The sequence below is a fragment of the Columba livia genome, unplaced genomic scaffold, assembly GCF_036013475.1.
Source record: "Columba livia isolate bColLiv1 breed racing homer unplaced genomic scaffold, bColLiv1.pat.W.v2 Scaffold_88, whole genome shotgun sequence".
Classification (NCBI taxonomy): Eukaryota; Metazoa; Chordata; class Aves; order Columbiformes; family Columbidae; genus Columba; species Columba livia.
Genome location: NW_027043816.1, coordinates 31,578 through 47,649, shown reverse-complemented (window position 1 = coordinate 47,649; position 16,072 = coordinate 31,578). Strand labels below are relative to the sequence as shown.

The 16,072-nt window shown below is 57.4% G+C and overlaps 1 long non-coding RNA gene across 1 annotated transcript; it reads right to left on the bottom strand.

Annotated features, from left to right (window-relative positions):
* Nucleotides 1-6,876: 6,876 nt before the first annotated feature.
* Nucleotides 6,877-14,755, bottom strand: LOC135578171 (uncharacterized). The gene is made up of 2 exons (XR_010469511.1): nt 10,213-14,755; nt 6,877-9,588 (listed from the first exon to the last, which is right to left on the bottom strand). It is a non-coding gene; the product is annotated as an uncharacterized LOC135578171 (long non-coding RNA).
* Nucleotides 14,756-16,072: the final 1,317 nt, after the last annotated feature.

The window sequence follows — 16,072 nt, the reverse complement described above, 5'->3', positions numbered from 1 at the left end:
GAGCCACACGGCACAGCTCCCCTCTGGCACCACCCACCGACCCACCTGCTTACGGCGCACAGCTCGCCTCCTCCGGCGCTCTTCCGGGCCAAGTTGTCCCTCTGCTCCTGAAATCAGGTGATTCTGCAAGTCACCCAGCAGCCCATCCACAGCCTGACCAGCCCACAGGTCTGCTTTCTGTGGCGCAATAACGTCCCAAGCCCTCGTGGAGGCTCTCAAACGCCTGCGCGGGGACCCTCCGCTCCCCTGCCCACGGCTACTCCATCCCAGATGACCGCGCCGCCTCTGCCCACGCAATTCAACGCGTCAGCAGGTTAACCGGGGACCGCCAGAGCTCCGTCCACCCTCCCCTGCCTCTACGCGTCCGGGCAGAGCAGCTCCGAGCCAAACGCGCACCCGGGCCGACAGACGCTCCGCAGAACCTTATAGACCACGCGACGGCCACAGCGCCAAAAACGCTCCACGACGAACACGACGCTCCGAGACCAGAAGGGCATCGATCCCAATAATCTACGGGGAGGAGAGGAGCCTCTCCTGCATCCTCAAACGGAAAAGGAGCCCGACGTCACGGCTCCTGACGAGACGGCGGCAGCGCCACAACCGAGCAGAGACGTCGCAACCAAACGAGAAGCTGATGAAAAACCTAAGAACTTCTTCCCAGCATCTTGAAGTTCCAGTCCCTGAGACTGGATGGCTAGAGAGCACAGCTGCCGGCACAGCCCTGGACAACGCCACAATCAGCCCTGACCAGAAACGGCCCAAAGGCAAGAACCCGCCACGCTTTCGGCTGCCGACACCAGAAAACCAGCGCCCGATCGGCGCTACGCCGATCGGCACCGGCGTTCCAGATCCCGGGGTGGCACCCGAGAGGCCTTCCGTGCCCCTCGAACGCAACGAGACCCCAGGATCGGCTGACAGGCGCAAGGCAGGCTTCCCGAACTACACCACAACGCAGACGCAGGCTGGAGCTGCCCTGCCCGGCACACGCTGGCATCGCACGGTAAAGGTCCCCGGGCCCTTGACCCGCGCCAAGGGCGCGGTTCCTGGACGGCCCTTGCCCTTAGCAGAGCTAAACCCCCCGTCCCTGCCATTCCCGGCCCCTTCCCAGCCCTCGCGCCTCCACTTAGCTTTCAGAGGGCCGAGGGACCGAACCCATCTTCGGCAGAGGAAAACGCCACGTGCGCCAACGGCCGTCTTCCCGCGTCGCCGGGTTCCTCTTCAGCGCCTGCAGGAGCACGAGAAAGCACGCGCTCGCTAAGCCACGCCGGCACACGGCGCCGCGGGGCAAACGCCGAGTCCGTCCGCGACACCCACCTCCTGCTGAGCTCCAGGGCGGTCCGGTCGGCGTGTCCTGCCGCTGGCGCGGTCACAAACCCTCAGCGCTGGTGACGCCTACGACGGCGAGAAGCAAAAAAAACCGTGGCGCCGGGAACGAGTCCCCGGCCCCACGCTCCTCCTCGCCCCTAGCCCGGCTCACCGCAAATGCTCCTCCCGCTCCAGAGGGCCCACAAAGCGCCTGCAAAGCGAGAAGGAAAAGATGAAGCGAGAGACCGGGCAATACCGGGCTCCTCAACGCCCACCGCCGCCTCACCTTCTCGGCTGCCGGCCGGCGTGCGGCTTCGCCCCTGCCGGCTCGTCTGCGGCACCCGCAAAACCAGAGGCACGCGCTCGGACGCCGCCCGAAAACACAGCCTGCCCGCAGACGGTCCCAGCTCGCCCTCCCTTACCTGGGCCGCTCGCCCACCCGGCCGCCCTTGCTTTTGACTGCCACGCCGCGGACCGCCGAGACGCTCAGCTGCCGCCTGTAAAACACCACCAAAGGACGCTCGGACCCGTGCCAGCAACACGGGACCTGAAACGAGCTGCCGCTTCGGCCCAGCACTCCGTGCTCACCTGGCCCGAGGAGATGAGCTGCCAACAGCCCGCTTTCCTCTTCGCTTCGCACCTAGGAAACAGAGAAACGACCGAGCTTAGCTAGAGCCACACGGCACAGCTCCCCTCTGGCACCACCCACCGACCCACCTGCTTACGGCGCACAGCTCGCCTCCTCCGGCGCTCTTCCGGGCCAAGTTGTCCCTCTGCTCCTGAAATCAGGTGATTCTGCAAGTCACCCAGCAGCCCATCAACAGCCTGACCAGCCCACAGGTCTGCTTTCTGTGGCGCAAGAACGTCCCAAGCTCTCGTGGAGGCTCTCAAACGCCTGCGCGGGGACCCTCCGCTCCCCTGCCCACGGCTACTCCATCCCAGATGACCGCGCCGCCTCTGCCCACGCAATTCAACGCGTCAGCAGGTTAACCGTGGACCGCCAGAGCTCCGTCCACCCTCCCCTGCCTCTACGCGTCCGGGCAGAGCGGCTCCGAGCCAAACGCGCACCCGGGCCGACAGACGCTCCGCAGAACCTTATAGACCACGCGACGGCCACAGCGCCAAAAACGCTCCACGACGAACACGACGCTCCGAGACCAGAAGGGCATCGATCCCAATAATCTACGGGGAGGAGAGGAGCCTCTCCTGCATCCTCAAACGGAAAAGGAGCCCGACGTCACGGCTCCTGACGAGACGGCGGCAGCGCCACAACCGAGCAGAGACGTCGCAACCAAACGAGAAGCTGATGAAAAACCTAAGAACTTCTTCACAGCATCTTGAAGTTCCAGTCCCTGAGACTGGATGGCTAGAGAGCACAGCTGCCGGCACAGCCCAGGACAACGCCACAATCAGCCCTGACCAGAAACGGCCCAAAGGCAAGAACCCGCCACGCTTTCGGCTGCCGACACCAGAAAACCAGCGCCCGATCGGCGCTACGCCGATCGGCACCGGCGTTCCAGATCCCGGGGTGGCACCCGAGAGGCCTTCCGTGCCCCTCGAACGCAACGAGACCCCAGGATCGGCTGACAGGCGCAAGGCAGGCTTCCCGAACTACACCACAACGTAGACGCAGGCTAGAGCTGCCCTGCCCGGCACACGCTGACATCGCACGGTAAAGGTCCCGGGGCCCTTGACCCGCGCCAAGGGCGCGGTTCCTGGACGGCCCTTGCCCTTAGCAGAGCTAAACCCCCCGTCCCTGCCATTCCCGGCCCCTTCCCAGCCCTCGCGCCTCCACTTAGCTTTCAGAGGGCCGAGGGTCCAAACCCATCTTCGGCAGAGGAAAACGCCACGTGCGCCAACGGCCGTCTTCCCGCGTCGCCGGGTTCCTCTTCAGCGCCTGCAGGAGCACGAGAAAGCACGCGCTCGCTAAGCCACGCCGGCACACGGCGCCGCGGGGCAAACGCCGAGTCCGTCCGCGACACCCACCTCCTGCTGAGCTCCAGGGCGGTCCGGTCGGCGTGTCCTGCCGCTGGCGCGGTCACAAACCCTCAGCGCTGGTGACGCCTACGACGGCGAGAAGCAAAAAAAACCGTGGCGCCGGGAACGAGTCCCCGGCCCCACGCTCCTCCTCGCCCCTAGCCCGGCTCACCGCAAATGCTCCTCCCGGTCCAGAGGGCCTACAAAGCGCCTGCAAAGCGAGAAGGAAAAGATGAAGCGAGACACCGGGCAATACCGGGCTCCTCAACGCCCACCGCCGCCTCACCTTATCGGCTGCCGGCCGGCGTGCGGCTTCGCCCCTGCCGGCTCGTCTGCGGCACCCGCAAAACCAGAGGCACGCGCTCGGACGCCGCCCGAAAACACAGCCTGCCCGCAGACGGTCCCAGCTCGCCCTCCCTTACCTGGGCCGCTCGCCCACCCGGCCGCCCTTGCTTTGGACTGCCACGCCGCGGACCGCCGAGACGCTCAGCTGCCGCCTGTAAAACACCACCAAAGGACGCTCGGACCCGCGCCAGCAACACGGGACCTGAAACGAGCTGCCGCTTTGGCCCAGCACTCCGTGCTCACCTGGCCCGAGGAGCTGAGCTGCCGACAGCCCGCTTTCCTCTTCGCTTCGCACCTAGGAAACAGAGAAACGACCGAGCTTAGCTAGAGCCACACGGCACAGCTCCCCTCTGGCACCACCCACCGACCCACCTGCTTACGGCGCACAGCTCGCCTCCTCCGGCGCTCTTCCGGGCCAAGTTGTCCCTCTGCTCCTGAAATCAGGTGATTCTGCAAGTCACCCAGCAGCCCATCAACAGCCTGACCAGCCCACAGGTCTGCTTTCTGTGGCGCAAGAACGTCCCAAGCTCTCGTGGAGGCTCTCAAACGCCTGCGCGGGGACCCTCCGCTCCCCTGCCCACGGCTACTCCATCCCAGATGAGCGCGCCCCCTCTGCCCACGCAATTTAACGCGTCAGCAGGTTCACCGGGGACCGCCAGAGCTCCGTCCACCCTCCCCTGCCTCTACGCGTCCGGGCAGAGCAGCTCCGAGCCAAACGCGCACCCGAGCCGACAGACGCTCCGCAGAACCTTATAGACCACGCGACGGCCACAGCGCCAAAAACGCTCCATGACGAACACGACGCTCCGAGACCAGAAGGGCATCGATCCCAATAATCTACGGGGAGGAGAGGAGCCTCTCCTGCATCCTCAAACGGAAAAGGAGCCCGACGTCACGGCTCCTGACGAGACGGCGGCAGCGCCACAACCGAGCAGAGACGTCGCAACCAAACGAGAAGCTGATGAAAAACCTAAGAACTTCTTCCCAGCATCTTGAAGTTCCAGTCCCTGAGACTGGATGGCTAGAGCTGCCGGCACAGCCCAGGACAACGCCACAATCAGCCCTGACCAGAAACGGCCGAAAGGCAAGAACGCGCCACGCTTTCGGCTGCCGACACCAGAAAACCAGCGCCCGATCGGCGCTACGCCGATCGGCACCGGCGTTCCAGATCCCGGGGTGGCACCCGAGAGGCCTTCCGTGCCCCTCGAACGCAACGAGACCCCAGGATCGGCTGACAGGCGCAAGGCAGGCTTCCCGAACTACACCACAACGCAGACGCAGGCTGGAGCTGCCCTGCCCGGCACACGCTGGCATCGCACGGTAAAGGTCCCCGGGCCCTTCACCCGCGCCAAGGGCGCGGTTCCTGGACGGCCCTTGCCCTTAGCAGAGCTAAACCCCCCGTCCCTGCCATTCCCGGCCCCTTCCCAGCCCTCGCGCCTCCACTTAGCTTTCAGAGGGCCGAGGGTCCAAACCCATCTTCGGCAGAGGAAAACGCCACGTGCGCCAACAGCCGTCTTCCCGCGTCGCCGGGTTCCTCTTCAGCGCCTGCAGGAGCACGAGAAAGCACGCGCTCGCTAAGCCACGCCGGCACACGGCGCCGCGGGGCAAACGCCGAGTCCGTCCGCGACACCCACCTCCTGCTGAGCTCCAGGGCGGTCCGGTCGGCGTGTCCTGCCGCTGGCGCGGTCACAAACCCTCAGCGCTGGTGACGCCTACGACGGCGAGAAGCAAAAAACTGTATTGCTTGGGACATACCAGAAAGATGCCACTTTCCCCTTCATCACCCACAATACAAAAACACATACACAATAATGAGCACTCAGATCATGGTTGTCCGTACTAGTTCCCTCGCTATTCCTCGCCTTGATGGAGTTCTGGGAGTTACATTTGAATGATCTACCAGGGTCCACCGCACACTGCAAAGGTTCTGTGGACAACACACTGTTCTGTGGGTGTTCAGGGAGGCCATGAGCCACCCCGTAGCTTGAAAGACACTCTGCCTTATGGTCCTGCTGCTTCCTTCAGAAATGCTAAAACTCCACCTACAGACACGAGATGCTCATCCTAACCCCTGGTAGATAACCTGAACATCCTAGGAGGAGAGATTATATCAGCAACTTGTTACACACCAATACAAACCAAGAATTAACACCCCATCTTCATTGCAATCAGGAATTTAGGGAAAACACAAAGTACCAGGAATTGATTCAATAGAAGAAAAAAAGTTAGAAACATACTTTCAACTACAGCTGCTATTGAAACTTCTCTGCTCCTGAAGGTCCTACCTCAAGCAGACATCTCCACTTCTCCAAACACATCTGTCCATGCAGCTTAAACACCTCAACAGCTGCCGACTGCTAAAGGAGCAGCAGAGAACCAACACCCAAGCAGCCCAGCAGCAGAATGAGCTCCCTTCCTGGGGACTGGGGCTCAAATACCCTGAGCCCCGCCCACCCCTTCCCACAATCCCCTGGGAAAGGGGAGGGGTCAATCACCCCAGGCCCCACCCACCACCCTTATCAAATCACCTGGACCCTCACTGGAAGTGACAGCACCTGCACTCCTGTCGGGCTCTGTCAGACACTGTTGGTTTTTGTGAAGCCCTGTGAGACCTCTTGGGTCTGTCAGGATCTGTCAGGCTTTGATGGGCTCTGTAGGGCTCTGTCGAGACCTCTTGGGGTCTGCTGAGCCCTGTCAAGATTTCTCAGGCTCTGTTGAGACCCCCAGGGCTCTGTCATACACATTGAGTCTCTATCGGGAACTGACAAGATTTGTCAGGCCCTGACGGGTCCTGTTGGGCTCTGCCAAGCTTTGTCAGGCTCTGTGAGGATCCGTCAAACTCTCTCGGGCCCTGTCGGGCTCTGTCGGACTTTCTCAAGCTCTCTCAGGCCCTGCCTGGCTCTGTTGGTCTTTCTTGAGCTTTGTCTGCCCCTGTCATGCCCTGTCGGGTACATGGCTCAGCAGGGGAGGGGAAGGAGTTGTAGGTCTGTAGGCCACACCCCCTGCAGGGAGCCCACCAATGGGGGTGGAAGTGTGGGTCAAGGGGGAGGAGCCCAGCGGGGAGGGTGAGGTGCTTGGAAAGGGGGTGGGGCCTGATTAGGGCACACCCCTTTGGGAAGGCACATTGGGGAGAGCTTGGGAGGGAGGTGGGGTTGGCAGTGGCCCTGCCCACACCTTCAGCCCCACCCTCAACCCTAAACCCCACCCCCAAATCCTTCACTGGAAATGGAAGAAACCAAATGCTTAAGGTTTTTTTAAATTATTTAATTTTATTGGGTGAGAATTGGCCCCAAAACCAGGTTAAAAATCCCCCAACATGGCCCTGGGGGAGCAACGTCAGGATGGCAGCGGCACAGCGCTGCCCTTTTCCAAGATGGCTGTCAGGGGTAAACAGAGCCACAGGCCCCACCACCCACCTTGGGCCCCACCCCAGAATGGCCGCCCTAGGCAGGCCCCACCCACCTCAGCCCCACCCTTCCAGCACAGGCTTGGCAGCCATGACAGCCATGGCCCCGCCCACCAGCAGGGACACAGCAGCCGAGATGGCCACGCCCATCAGGGCAGCCACCTTGTTCCCATGGGCAGGGTGCAGGGCCACAGGAGCAGCCGATACAGCCGGGAGCTGCCGCCTGAGCACGGCGCAGACCAACAGCCCCTCCGGCAGTGCCAGCATGGCTGCCAGCCCTCCCCCCCCAGCCATCTCGGATTCCAAGCTGGGTGGCGCCCAGCAGCCATGCTGTCCTCATTTTGTTGTGCACAGGGCCCCGTGCAGCATCGCAACCCAGGACAGCTGGTGGGGTGAGGGGACCCAGGAATCTCGATCTATGGGCAGAATGCAGCAGCTGTGGGGTGCTACATATCAATGGGCCAGAGTGCTGGAAGTATATGGTGCTGCAGAGCAGTGCTGTGGATGTATAGGGCAGACTGGATCTGTGGGGCACTGCTGTGGGTCTATGGGATAGGGTGCAGGAGCTAGTGCGCTGTAGGGCAGAATTGCTGGCCTATGGGCTAGTGGGAAGAAGCTATGGTGTTTTCTGGGACAGTGCTGTTAATCTATAGGGCAGAGGAACTATGGGGTGCTGTAGGGTTACACTGTGGGTCTATAGGGCAGAGTGAACAAGATATGGGGTGCTGTGGGACAGCACTGTGTGTCTATGGGGCACAGTGGAGACTTAGGGTGCTGTGGAGCACTGCTGTCCATTTATGGGGCAGAGTAAAAGCAGCTATGGGGTGCAGTGACTCTATAGGGCAGAGGGGCTATGGGCTGCTGTGGGTCACTGTGTGGGTCACTCACCTGTAGGGGGTTCAACCTCTTCAGGGGTGTTTCACACCACAACAACCCCATTGACCCCACAGCCGCCCTGACCCCCACACCGCCCCATAGACCCTTGTGACCCACCCATAGTGGGCAGTGCAGGCGCAGTCAGGAGGGAAGGGTGGTCAGGTGGACAGAGGTGTGGGGCGCTGTGGGGCAGCACTTTGCACCAATGGGGCAGAACGCAGCACCTACAGGCTGCTGTGGGGCAGCTCTCTGGGTCTAAGGGGCAGAGTAGAGTCCTGTGCAGCAGCACTGTGGGTCTATGGGGAAGAGTAGAGTCACTATGGGGTGCTGGGGGGCACTCCTGTGGATGTATGGGGCAGAGTAGAGGAGCTATACGGTGCTGTGGGGCAGTACTGGGCATCCATGGGGCAGAGTGCAGGAGCCATGGGGTGCTGGGGGGCACTCCTGTGGATGTATGGGGCAGAGTACAGGACCTATATGGTGCTGTGGGGCAGTACTGGGCATCCACCATGGGTCAGAATGCAGGAGCCATAGGGTGCTGGGGGGCACTCCTGTGGATGTATGGGGCAGAGTACAGGACCTATATGGTGCTGTTGGGCAGTACTGGGCATCCATGGGGCAGAGTGCAGGAGCCATGGGGTGCTGCAGGGCACTCCTGTGGATATATGGGGCAGAGTACAGGACCTATATGGTGCTGTGGGGCAGTACTGGGCATCCATGGGTCAGAATGCAGGAGCCATGGGGTGCTGGGGGGCACTCCTGTGGATGTATGGGGCAGAGTACAGGACCTATATGGTGCTGTGGGGCGTTACTGGGTATCCATGGGGCAGAGTGCAGGAGCCATGGGGTGCTGCAGGGCACTCCTGTGGATATATGGGGCAGAGTACAGGACCTATATGGTGCTGTGGGGCAGTACTGGGCATCCATGGGGCAGAGTGCAGGAGCAATGGGGTGTTGTGAGGCAGTGTTGTGGGTCTATGGGGCAGAGTGTAGGAGCCATGGGGCATTGTAGGGCAGTACAGTGGGTCTATAGGCCAGACGAGCTATAGGGTGCTGTGGGACAGCACTGTGGATCTGTGGGGCAGAGTACAGGAGCTATAGGGTGCTGTAGGGCAGCACTCTGCACCCATGGGGCAGAGTGGAAGACATATGAGGTACTCTGTGGCACTGCTGTAGACATATGGCGCAGAGTGGAGAAGCCATGGGGTGCTGTGGGATAGCAAGCAGGAGCTATAGGGTGCTGTGGGGCAGTGTTGTGGATCCATAGGGCAGAGTGGAGGTGCTATGGGGCACTGTGGGGCACTGTGTGGGTCACTCACCTGTAGGGGGTTCAGCCTCTTCAGGGGTGTTTCACCCCACAACAACCCCATTGACCCCACAGCCGCCCTGACCCCCACACCGCCCCATAGACCCTTGTGATCCCCCCCACCCCATCCCCGCCATGGTGTGCAGTGGAGATGTGGCCAGCTGGAGGAGGTGGGGGGGGCGCACAGTCAGCAGGAGTGCAGTGGGGGGGGCACGGGATCAGCCGGGGGGCGGGGGGACACAGTCAGCCGGAGTTGGGGGGGGCACGCGGTCAGCCGAGTTGCGGGGGGGGCACGCGCGGTCAGCCGGAGGGGGGGGCGCGGTCAGCCGGAGGGGGCGTGGCCAGGCTGCCTTCGCTGTTCTCTGCGCAGGAGCTGCAGTGGGGAAGGGAAGGAAAGGGCCGTTATTTGTGTCACAGTCCTGGGAAACAGCCCCAAATCCCCCCGCTTCAACATTAACCGAGTGAGCAAATTAACTGCCAAAAAAATGGATCTTGAAAGCTTCTTTGAGCACAAATTATCCTAAAAACAGCCCCAAAATGAAGTAAATTGAATTTGAGACCAAACAGCCTTAAAAATCTCAAAATCCCGCCCAAATATGGTCCCTCACAGCTTTATATAATACGATATATATGTAAAAATAGATTAGATACATTACATAGTAATTATACATAATATATATAATATATATTAATATTTAATGAATATCATTACAATAGTATATTATAGATATCATTATGCCATTATATATTAATTATAAATTTCATTACATAATATCAATGAGTATTAGTTGATCAGTTAATTATATCAGATTATATATTATATATTTCTACTATTCATCATATCGTTTATAGTAGCATATTGCTATACTGATTTAGTCTATATATTTACTATTAAATTAAAATTAACTTTAATAATTTAAATTTAAATTAAATTAAAAATAAGTTAAATTAAATTAAAATATAGAAATAAATTTTAAAATGGAATGTAAACAATTACGTGGGTTTAGGGAGGCGGCGACCAATCAGCGCCTTTCTCTCCTCAGAGGCAGCGACCAATCAGCGCCTTTCTCTCCCTCGGAGACAGCCGAGCGGGGCTGAGCCGGGGGAGGCTTTCCCGCCAGACGGCACCGGCCAATCAGCGAGCGTCTCCTCGGCCCCCTCAGCGTGAGGGAGAGCGGGACGGGGGAGACAAAATGGCGGCGGGTTAAAAAAGCCGAACATGTTCCCGCTTAAATATTAATTCAGTAAATTATATAAATAAATAGATTTTTAAAGCTTTTTTTGGGGCCAAATCAGCACCAGATCTGGGACCCCCAGCTCTAGACACGTTCAATGAAGTGAATTCAGCCCTAAAACCCCCCAAAAAGCAACGAAATGCCCCTCCCGGCTTTAAATACAATAACTTACACACTTATTTCAACAACTACTTACATTATTTTAACAATTAATAATTTAAACAATTAAGCGGCTTTAGGAGCCTCAGAACCGCCCAAAATGCTCAAAAAAAACCTCATAAAACCTCAAAAAGCCCCGTTTAAATATAATAATTTAAATTAATAAGCGGTTAACAGAAAAAAACGCATTTGGACTCGCAATCCTGGGAAACAGCCCCAAATCTCCCCCCGGGCTTTAAATATTAATCTATTGTATAAATTCTTATCAATAAGTAGATTCAAAAATCTTTAAAGTCGCAAATCGGCCCCTCAAACTTTAAACGCGTTAAATAAACCTTTTAAAAAGCCGATTTAGACCCCAACGGCCCCAAAACGGCTCCTCACAGCGCTAAATAATTGAAACAACTCAGCGTCTTCAGGAGCCCCGCACCGCAGTGAAATAATAAATCAAATAATAAACCAACAATTAAATCTTAGGAGCCTCAAACCCGCCCAAAATGTTCCAAATAAAACCTCAAATAAACCCTTTAAACATAACAATTTAAATAAATAAGGGCTCTAAAAAAACCGATTTGGACTCAAAATCCCGGGGAAAAGCCCCAAATCTCCCCGAGCTTTAAACTTTAATTCTCCTGATAAACCCTCAATAAACAGATTTCAAAGGCGCCTTCTGGCACAAATCGGCACCCAAAAATTACGTAAAAACATCTTTTAAAAGCCGAATTAGACCCAAACCAGCCCCGCTTGCTGAGAAAAGCCCCGAACCGGCTCCTCCCGCGTTCAACACAACGATTTAAGCCGCTAAAGCGGCTCCGGGAGCCTTAATCGCCCCCGCCCCCCCACCCCCCACAAACCCGCGGCTTTAAAACCCCAGTTCCGATCAAAACCCCCAGATACACCCCAGCCCGCCGGTCACTCATTCACCCGCCGAGCCCCAATTAACACCCGCACGATAATTACCGCCCTGACCCGCCCCGTTAACTGATTCCGGCCGCCGTTCCTGCCGTTCTCGGGTTTCCCGCCGCGGGGGAGGGGGTGGGGGAGGGGGGCCGATGAGCTCGCGCTGCCGCTGCCGCCTCCGCCTTTCTGATCCTGCGCGCGTTCTGCGCCGCCCCATTTATTACCTCGTTGTCCCGCCCGGTCCCGCCCCCCGCCCGCCCTCCTGCCAATGGACGATCCGCCCCGTCAGCCGCGCTGCCCAATCAGCGCTTCGTTGCTGTGGGCTAACGTCGGCGAGAAAACGCCGACCAATCAGCGCCTTTTCTACCTCAGGGGCGCTAGCGAATCAGCGCCTGTTACTGGGAGGGCGAACTTCGGCGGAAAGTGACCAATCAGTGCCTTCCTCACCTCAGCGACACGGTGACCAATCAGCGCCTTTCTCCCACCCCCTCGGAGAACCCCTCGTGGGGATGAGCCAATGGACGACTTCCGAGACTGACACTGTCAGCCAATCAGCGAGCGCCTCCTCCCTCCCTCGGTATAAAATAGCGAATGAGAGGAGAAGGGGGAAACAAGATGGCAGAATAGAAGACATCGTGGCGGCATGCAGCGGCGATTGAAGAGGAAGGAGGAGAGTCGGGGCTGGGCGGAAAACCAGCGGCTCCTCCGGCCGCGGCAGCAGCAGCGATCGGGGGATGTGGGGGGGAAACCGGCGGCTCCTCGGGCCGCGGCAGCAGCAGCGATCGGGGGATATGGGGGGGGAAAACCGGCGGCTCCTCCGGCCGCGGCAGCAGCAGCGATCGGGGGGTGTGGGGGGGAAAACCGGCGGCTCCTCCGGCCGCGGCAGCAGCAGCGATCGGGGGATGTGGGGGCAAAACCGGCGGCTCCTCCAGCCGCGGCAGCAGCGATCGGGGGATGTGGGGGCGGGAAACCGGCGGCTCCTCCGGCCGCGGCCGGCACGTGGCTTCACCGGCACCGCGGCCGCGAGACCGCGCGCTGTGGGGCTGCGAGGCGGGTGTGGGGTCGGGGGCTCCAGGGGTCCCGCAGCGGCGGCCGTGGGGCGGGATGGGGCGGCTGCGGTGATAGCTGTGGGGCACTGAAGTGGCTGCTGTGGGGGCTCTGCAGAGGCGTGTCTGGAGCTCTTGCGGGGAAGGAGCAGGGCTGCTGTAGCGGTACCTGTGGGGCAGCCATAGGGCTGCCATGGGGTTACTGAGGGTCACGTATGGGTGGGGGGGGCCGAGCGCGCAGCTGGGTGGAGCCCCACCCACGGGGGTGGGATCCGTGCCGAGGGGCGGGGACTGGGAGGACACGCCCATTGGGAGGCCCACCTGGGGGAACTGGGCAGGGGGTGGTTCCTCCGTGTGTCACACCCCCATAGGAGGAGCCGCTTGGGGTAGGGAGAAGGACACGCCCAAAGAGGGCGTAGCTTAGGAAGGGAGGGGTGGAGCCGAGAGTAGGGTGGGCTCTGTACAGCACGTGCTCTGAGGGGGCGTGGTTTAGCAGGGGCTGAGTTTAGGGGTGGAGCCGCGGGCGGGGCTTCGATGCATTATGCTGCTGGGAGGGGGCTGTAAGGGACACGCGCCTCGGGGAGGGCACAGACTGGCAGGGGCGGAGCTTGGACGGGGGGCAGTTGGGGGTGTGGCTTTCTCAGACCACGCCCTTGGAGGGAGAAGCCGGACTGGATAGCACACTGAAAAATTAAAATTAGCTGTTGTTAATCACATCTAGTTTGATGTCTTTTTATTTTAACTCAGAGGTAATTAATAGCGGTCATGTTTTTGCACAACCCCAAAAAAGCTGTGGTTAAATTCAGACTGTCATAACTGTTTTCTAATATTATTTTACATCTAAATATCTTCTAGTGTTCTGTTGGGAACTTTTTAATACCTCTGTTTATAAACAGCCACTACTTAGTGGTTCCTTTATACTTCTCTTTAAAAAAAGAAATGTAACGTTTTGACTCTGTTTGGTTCTGAGCTTTGTTGCCTCCAATCTCGTGGCTCTGTTATAATTTAAATACTAAACACTCCCGATCACTTTCCAATGCTGTTTAAAATCTAAAGCTTCCTCACTTTGTTTCCTATGCAGTCATTCGTGTCTGCGGTTTATTTCATAACGGTTGTTCAAATGAAGCTACCAATGACTCCACATTAGTTTTCTGCCTTTATCATTTAAAAGGAATTCCAAACAATGTGTTTTTTAAACTAGCATTCAGATTGGGAACAACTGCTGCCTAGTTCACCAAGTAATAGCTGAAATTAAATTTACTTCTTGCTCATGCCTATATAATTTCATCTATTTACACTTTAACATTTTTATCATTACATTACTACCAGGCGGATTTACTAGCACACATTATTTTTTATTGTAGATATAAACTAGAGGTTTTTTTCTCTACAGGTATTACTTCCAATTAGTGCTCCAGCATTTATATTCCACTCTTAAATTTTACTACATAAATTGGGGATTATTACTGTCTGCCTTGGAATTACCTTGGAATTCCCAGGCAAACCCACCGCAGCGCCTCGACGTGTCAAGATTGTCGGTGCCGGCTCCGCCAACAACGCGTCCAGCGAACGCCGCGGTGCTGCCGGGGCTGCGGCAGCGCGACGGAACCGACCGGAGCGCGGGGAGGAGACTCAGCCCAGCAGGTACCACACGTAACGTGGAACACCGGGCGGCCCAACTTCATTTCAAAGGAGGAACACGCACACGGAGCACAAAGGATGCTGTTCTGCACGAGACGCGCTGTCCTTAGCAGCTGCACAGCGACGCTGTCTCTGTGATTGGGAGATCTGGTGGCAAATGAGGGAGCTCTGCACGTTGCACCTTTCAAACCTGCACAGAGTCACACTTCACCCCGCAGGTGACACCAGAAACTAGGAAGCCTCCAAAAAGAATTTACAGCCCCACACCCAAACCAGCTGCACTCACCTCCACCACCAATCCTGCTCTACACACACCTCCTTCTCCTTCACACACCCTTCAACAGCCAGACCCACAGCCATCTCCTCACGGTCATTCACTGCACTGAACGCAGCAGGGTAGGGGTGGAGGGGAGAGAAAGCTAAAGGAAATTTTTTAAAAACTCCCTGTGTTTCTTTCAGTGGCATTTTTGGCGTTATTTTTGTTGGGGGCCGGGGCACATGTTGGGGTGTTTTTAATTAAGGAAACTGCTGTTTCAGCCTGCAAGTGAAAACAAACCACACGCACAAGGCTGGACACGGTCAAAGCAGCCCCAGCTCGTTCCGCAGTCGCTGACAGCGCGTCCATTCAGCGTCTGCCCGCCCTGACGCGCTCCCCCAGCGTACCCGGCTGGACACACACACGTGTGCTGGGGAACTCGGACCAGCGCTGCGGTCTGGGGAGGAGTGAAGGACGAACCAGAAATAGATCCTGCAAGAATCCGTCTCTAAAACACTGTAGATCAACAACGACAGTTGTAAGTCACAGACACTCCTCCTTTTCTCTCGGACTCTCACAACAGTAATAAGGAAGTCCTGAAGGATGGAAAACACCAGGACAGGCTGGGAACAACAACAAAGGTAGGTAAAAGAAGGTAAATGGGGGCTCTCAGGGGCCCCAAAAGACAAGCTCAGCTGTCCTGAGAGGAGCAGATGGGAATCAGAGGAGTCCTGAGGGGATTGGGGAGGGGGCTGTCCTGGTTTCATTAAAAAACAAGTTTCTCTTTCAGTGAATTTGCCTGTCAGCTAAAGCTTCATATTAGCTGCATTTTCCTGGAGAACCAGACACATGTTTTGGTAAACATTGCAATGGAATGCTTACTTGTTGATAAGGACAGATTCACATCTTGCAAGAGGAGCAACAAGAAACAGGTGACCAACAAACTGACCAACCGTGTATAACATCCCCTTCACATGAATACTTCATATACAAGTGGCAGATCATGAGGATCTTGTCCTCTTTGCCCCTTTTCGTCCCTTCTGCTTATGGTGACATTAGGAGAGGACCTTGCTAGTCGTCCCTGCAAACTGAGGCCTGCTGAGAGACTGAATCCAGCTCCGGTTGGCTGCAGAGTCCAGTCCAGGACTTCAGGTGCCGGCTCTGCAGTTGCTGAGACTTTCAGGATTGGTTTTGTATTATTTTCTCTACTCTTAATATAGCATTAGTAAAACATTGCCAGTTTTTCCAACTCTCTTCTCTCTGTCCTTCTTTCCCTCCGGATCGCCTGTCCTGAGTGGGAAGGGGGGAGAGGGAGGGGCAAAAGGGGGAAGTGGGGGGGAGACGGGGTTAACAATACATCTGCCAGGGTTTTACTGTCACCCCGCAATCTAAACCCTCGACAGGGGCCAACAGATGGGGGGTCCTGAGAGGAGACAAGAGGGGAAAATGAGGCCTCTGGGATGTGACAAGAGCAACTGGGGAAGTTTTGAGGGGAAGAGAGAAAAGAGGGGAATTTAACGGGGCAAAAGGTCAAACAGGCACCGTGATGCCACCAACGAGCCTGCAGGGACCCAAAGGCAGGCAGGGTAATCGCAGAGGAACTGGGAGGAAACGGGTTTC